General features: G+C 46.0%; 1 pseudogene; it reads right to left on the bottom strand.

Annotated features, from left to right (window-relative positions):
- Nucleotides 1–5,008: 5,008 nt before the first annotated feature.
- LOC123038876 (protein RER1A-like) lies at nt 5,009–6,154 on the bottom strand (annotated as a pseudogene).
- Nucleotides 6,155–6,421: the final 267 nt, after the last annotated feature.

Raw genomic sequence — 6,421 nt, 5'->3', positions numbered from 1 at the left:
AAAATGCGGTCAAAACAGCGGGCTTGCCGTTCCTAGCTAGTGGTTGAATCTTGCAATTTTTTTGGTGTTTCTCTGATTAAATAGATAGTTATGTACCTAGAAATGATTTTTGGAGAAAATAAATAGCAAACTATGAGGCAGCTGCAGTTCAAATTTGACCCGCTTCCAACTGAATCGGCGGGAATTTGTCTTTTTCACCAAAGGTGGATCAAAAATTTTGACACCCAACCATTTTGTCAATTGTGCATTAAATATGGCCTATTATTTTAGAAAATTAATTTGGTCCAATTTTACAACAAATATATGATAGGTCCTTCACAAAAAAAACTCATTTCAGGCACTCAGAAAATGGAAAATGAATTTTCCGTGCAAAGAAAATGAAAACTCCCTTAGGCAACATTGTTTGGAATTCCAAGATGCACCCTTGTGCACAATATGAGATCATTTGAACAAACTATGCCATGAATGTGGCCATAAGATTGATCATTTGGCTTGAAAGCCATGAATCTTCATGCATGATAGCTCATTTTTGAGAACACTTTTTAAAAATAATTGCCGTATTACAAGTTTATTATTCTTCCTGGAAACTTGGTCACATATAATGACACAATGCGAAGGTTATTTCCCCTTGGGACCAGTAAAACACATTTTCTCTCGCTCTCCCCGTAGCAGATCACTCCCCACTTCCTCGAAACTTCTCGTCCTCTCCCTCCCTCCCTCTCGCACCGCCTGTGAATGCGACTCGCCATATCTGCGCTCCCGTCCGCCGCCGGTGAGCAGCCCCGTCCTATCCTCCCGTTCGAACCCCCTCGTCTCCCTGCGGCCTGTCCGCCCACCGGTAAGCAGTCTTGGCTCCTTGCGTGGCTCGTCCCCGTCGGCCTCGGTCAGCGCGACTCCTTCTGCAGGGACGGCAGATTCGCTCGGCGGGTTGCGCGAGAGGCCAGCGCGGCTCCTTGCCGGGCGCGTCCCCGTCTGCCTAGGCCAGGGCTCGCTCCGCCAAATCCGGTAGGAAACAGGATCCCAAGTAGCCAAATGATTGAGAAAGAGCATTTATTGTCAATCTAACCCTGCCATTCAAACACCTCTTTGGTTAGAGTTAGTTCAGGGTTGGTACAGGTTAGAATCTAACTCTAACCTCTAACCGAGTTAGAGTATCGAAACAAGGCCAACGTTGCTTTCCGCCGTCTGTCTTCCTTCAAAATTATGTTAGGATTCGTCTCGCTGCATAGGACGACTCCTAATTTAAGTAGACATGGGTCAGGTGATGTTCACGGGAAGGAAATGGCCAGGTGTGGGGTGTTTGACTGCAATAAAATCTCTCAGGGGTGTTCTGTTATGCAACATGGGAACACTAAAAATTATTTCCAGTGGAACATGGCCTTGAATTTTGGTTTCCTCCAAAATCTCACATGAGTCAAATGGAAGTGAAGGTCAAGGAGTCCCTATTGCACCACAACAGTGGGAAACTGGGAATGATATCCCCGAAGAAGCAGACGTATATAAATAGTTGTTGCATGCTAGGTAGAGTACATCGTTCAACAATTCTATGATCATGCATTTCATCTTGATTGGACTTCTAAAGGAAGATCAAAAGCATGAAGGTACCTTGTCACGGGAAAGGAAGCACCGACAATCACAAGTTAGCCACTGAAGTGGCAATAATAAATGTTCTGATTTACATGTTCAAAATTATTTTTTCAGGATTCCATAATAGAGAGTTATTGGATAGATTATTTGTTAAATTACCCATTGGGCAATGGAAGTGACATAGTCACACAACAGACATGGATAACAAGCTTGTGACTACTGTTTTGTGGGCTGGGACTGCTGGTACCTCCAATAGGGCGCCTTAAGCGCCAGTTGTCCATGTTGAGGCAAGTTGGGCATGCCTATTAAAACGAAGGTTCACTCGATCCCTCCATCGATAGGCAGGCTTGCTCCCTCTGTTGATTCTTTTCTGCCTCAGTCGGTCATTCAGTTGTTGACAGTAGACCATTGACTTTTGAAAATTGACAAAAAGAATCATAAATTTTGAAAAATTTCAACAATTTCGCAAAAAAGTTTGTCAAAACATGAAAAAGTTCACAAATTGTTGGCAGTTGTAAAGCAACTATATTAAATCTTGGTCTAAATCCTTCCAAACTTCACATGATTCTTATCCTTCCTACCCTAAACTTTCGAGACATCCTGTTTCATCATTTAGCTATCCCCGTTCATCTCAGCTTCTAGTGCAAGATTTCTGCAGCAAACTTCCATCTATGCCTGCCATCAGCTCAGATCCTCTTCTGCTGATCCGTCACGTAAAGTTTGTCACTAGGAGCAAGGACAATACGCTAGACATAGTTTGTCAGCCCCTCTTGTCCTCTCCTTGCTTGTAGATGCGGTGACCGCGTGTTTGCACACCTGTGCACGCCTGTGCATGCACTCTAGATAGTTTGGACGCGTCTAGACCATTGTTTAGCTCCATTCCTTTCACCTCTTCTCGTTATCTCGTGCCCGAGTATGTCTGGTAGCTTTCTCCTGCCATCGCCATTGCTCTCGACCTGTCTCCCCCTCTGGCAGTTTCCTCGTCGGCGCTAGCCGCCGAGCGCCCATGGGTGCACATCGGCCGACCGGATATGTCGCATGTTCTAGCTTCTTCCTCCCCTCCCTTGGCTGCACCTCTGCTCCGGTGGATGCCTCTGCCCTCTCCCGTCACCTCTACGCCCCCTCGTGAACCTTATCCTTGCCAGAGCTAGTCCGGACCATCTCAGCGAACTCCGGCCACGGGCACCTCTCCCCGTCTATGTAAGCCGTCCCCAAGCCCCTGTGAGCTCTCCATCAGACACAACTCTTTTCTCTAGCCCTTCGCGACCACCCCACTGAGCCCAAGGATCTCCCCTCGATCCCCATGGCCGCCGTGCCTGCCGTCGGCCTCGGCCTAAATTGGCTCAAAGCTGAGCAACTCCCTCCTTTCTGTCGCCTAAATTAGCTCAAGAGGAATACGGTGAGGACTGTGTGTCCTCTGAGTTGTGACTCGGCAGCCTCAACCAGAAGAACAGTTGATGCAGCAACTGGAACTGGTCTACCAAATTGATGTGTCTTCACCGAGCCAAACTTTTTTCAAATTCCTCAGTCCTCTTTACTTTATTCCACCGCTGAAAAATTTGTGATCTATGCTCTGACGAATTTGAACTGAAGAATTTCATCACTTTGTCTTTATTTCCTTGGTTCATATTCGTCATGCTCGTATGATTGTATGATTGCATGTTCTTCACTCTTACGTATCTTGATTGCATGTACATTGATTCTGTAACGACTTAGTTTCCTTTACGTTATCTCTTCACTCTGGTCTTCATCAAATTCTTTAGACTTTGACAAATTTCTAAAAATCTCCCATTCACCCCCGCCCCTGGAGATAACCTACGCTTTTAGAAGCATCCACATTGATCTTAACTCTTCCTTTATTTGGTCTCTTACACATATGATCTTTCTTCCAGGCTGGTTGTTTCGCGGTTGATGCTCTTACAAAGTTTTTTGTTAATACCTTAATGGAGATAGCTATCCGGTATGGGGTTTGGATTGTTTCCCGCTTCACAAACTGGCCCATATCTGTTCAGCGATACAGAGTACATACCTTTGTGTCGATGCAATGGATGGGGCTGCAGTTGAACATATGGTTTGCATTATCATCGTTGACGCTGGACGTCGCACGTACTTGCCCATTTAGAAGTATGCCATGAAAGATGTTACACATGCAAGGATTAGCATAAAGTAGAGCTTCTACAGTACATGCAAGCTTTAGATATGATGGACCAAGCAAACTATTCTGGGAAATATCTAAAGTTACAGAAAAGCATGTATTGGTCTAAGAGACTAATATAGTAAGTTCATTGACTGGCTCACATGAGATTGACATTCGCAAGCTATTTGCATTTTTATTTAGAACTGCATCACACCATTTACATTACTAGTTATGTATTAAAATACTTATCTAAAAGAACATATATAGAAACATATGAATTTTATTTCTGGATACCAATACAGAAGTACTAAAAAAACAAGACTAAACGTTAGTAGAAGGTAACAAGAGGTCATTACACAAGTTTTGCTAGCAATTAGGGGACCCTGGTTCCTATGGTGACCACATTTAGGTATATCCTACCCTACCAGTGGCTAAATAATGCAACTTTATGACTGTCATTTTGTACTAGACCTCATGTTGTTCTACACCTGCAGCGCGCCTTGCCGCACAGAGCCCGGTCCTAACGATTGTGCCTAAGCATGAGTATCGAATAGGCAAGCTTAGCATGTTTTGTTGACGATGTATCACCTAAAAGTCTTGTACTGCCATAGTGATTACCAGCAGTAGCAACAAGGAATGGAAGCAGAGTAGCAAAGCAATGCTTATGGAGAACTCGACATGCATGCAGAGTGACACAAACTCATCATCACACGATATTATATTGTAAACTCCACACTTACTCGGACACTAGTGATTGCCAGCACCAGCAATGATGAACGGAAGCTAATAGTATGGGCATGCAGAGTGACACATACTCAACATCAGCCAATATGAATACTGTAAACCCCAAACTCACTTGGACAATGCAATGTTTTGAAGCAAGCTCTATGCAGAGTAATGCAAACTTATGGGAAACACAAAATGGCAAGCACAGGTGCACTGACAGTGGTAGCTACTGTCAGGTTCAGCAGGAGACACTTAGACACACTTATTATTAATGCTGGTAGAAGAGAGCAGTGGTGCTGCAGCAATGGCGTGGCATGGCACGGGCAGGAAGGCAGACATGCCGGTGCGTGCATGGCAAAAAAGAAATACCAGGGGCCTGAACCTTGTGGCATGCCAGAAAAGGAGCATGTAGGAGTCACAGGTCCGAGGGGTTAGGGTATAGGAGAAGCTGAGGCAGGAACACCTCAAAGATATTCACAAGGTCTGCAGCAACATCAGGACAACAACAAAAATGTGGTGCTTCAGTTAGTAACAATCCTCAAAGTCAAGACTAGTGATCTAGTTCTGATATATCGATTTGTAAGGGTAAGCTTCTGTAAGTTCAACCCTGACCTTCCATGCACCACCCTGGTAAATACCTGCAGCAAGGAAACAGAGGAAGCCTACCAATTAGGCACCAAATGAATTTTTAAGTGCTAGAGAGCAGATTGAAGGATCAAAATGTTACTATATAACAACAGACTAAATACCACTAAAAGAACACCACAATGACTTGAAAAGCAATGCGGCAGAGGTAGTTAACATATACTACTTGCAAACAGGAAAGATATTGATTGTAGAATCCCATCTGAACTTCTGAACCATGCATACAACACCGAGACTACCACAGACAGAACAACAAATGGCTTAACAAGGAGTTATTTTACAAAATGGAAAGCTAACAACTCTTTAGAGGGAAGTAAAAACAGTTAGCAAGACAGAATGGCCTAGAAAATGCCGCATATCCTTTCCAGAATACACAACCTCTTAAAGTCAGAGCACTACAAAACTCGAATTGCACACAAATGCAAGATTTCACCTAGAGAAACCCACACTATGCAATCCTAAGCAATTGCACTAGAAAACTTTGTCAGCAAGTGGCTCCGACTATGAATGGAAAACGCTCAAGAAGGTCAAAAAAATGGGTGTATCACATCTAATGTAGTAGCTGGCAAGGCACATGAATTAGCAAGGCTGTATAAATGTTCCAGCTATCCACCTATTTACAAATGGGTTGTTGGTGAGCCCACTTGCTGGCAAGCGAATCTTGCGAAACTGCCAGAAAAAGAAGCGAGATATTCGATCAAATCTGGGTCTCGAGAAGGCTACTGCATCTGATCTCGAATTTAGCATCAATTTCACGCAATCAAATCAGAAGAAGGGGGCAGTAGAAGATATGGATATACCAGAACTTGAACTCGGGGAGGCGGCGGATGAAGGGCTTGAACTCGTTGTTGCCGCCGGTGGGGAGCGCGGGGCCGGCCTGGTCGAGCGCCTCGAGCTCCAGGTCGACCATGGGGAGAGGAAGCCGATGAGGAGGTTGAGGAGGTAGATGTCGAGGCCGTAGGAGACGATGTAGAAGCCCTGCACGTAGTAGACCCGCGACACGTAGATGGCGGCGGCCAGCAGCGTGCCCGCCCACCGCCCTGCCGTGTGCGCCGTCATGGCCACCGTGAACTCGCACGAGGACGACGCCGCCTTGGATTGGGCGTTGTGGCCTGCGCCTGCACCTGCGCGAGTGAGAGGAAGGAAGGGTGGGGTGGGGGATTGGTTGCGGTTTGATTGGTTGTGGATCGAGGAGAGGTCGACGGCGGGGTGGTGCGGCCGCCGTGGGGGAGGACGACGGCGGGTTGGGGGCGGCCATCATGGGCGGGGATGACGGAGGGGTGGTGGTGGCCGCCGTGGGCGAGATCGATAGCGGGGTGGGGGCGG

Source organism: Triticum aestivum, chromosome 2B (assembly GCF_018294505.1).
Source record: "Triticum aestivum cultivar Chinese Spring chromosome 2B, IWGSC CS RefSeq v2.1, whole genome shotgun sequence".
NCBI classification, from domain to species: Eukaryota; Viridiplantae; Streptophyta; class Magnoliopsida; order Poales; family Poaceae; genus Triticum; species Triticum aestivum.
This window is presented reverse-complemented; position numbering and strand designations above follow the sequence as displayed.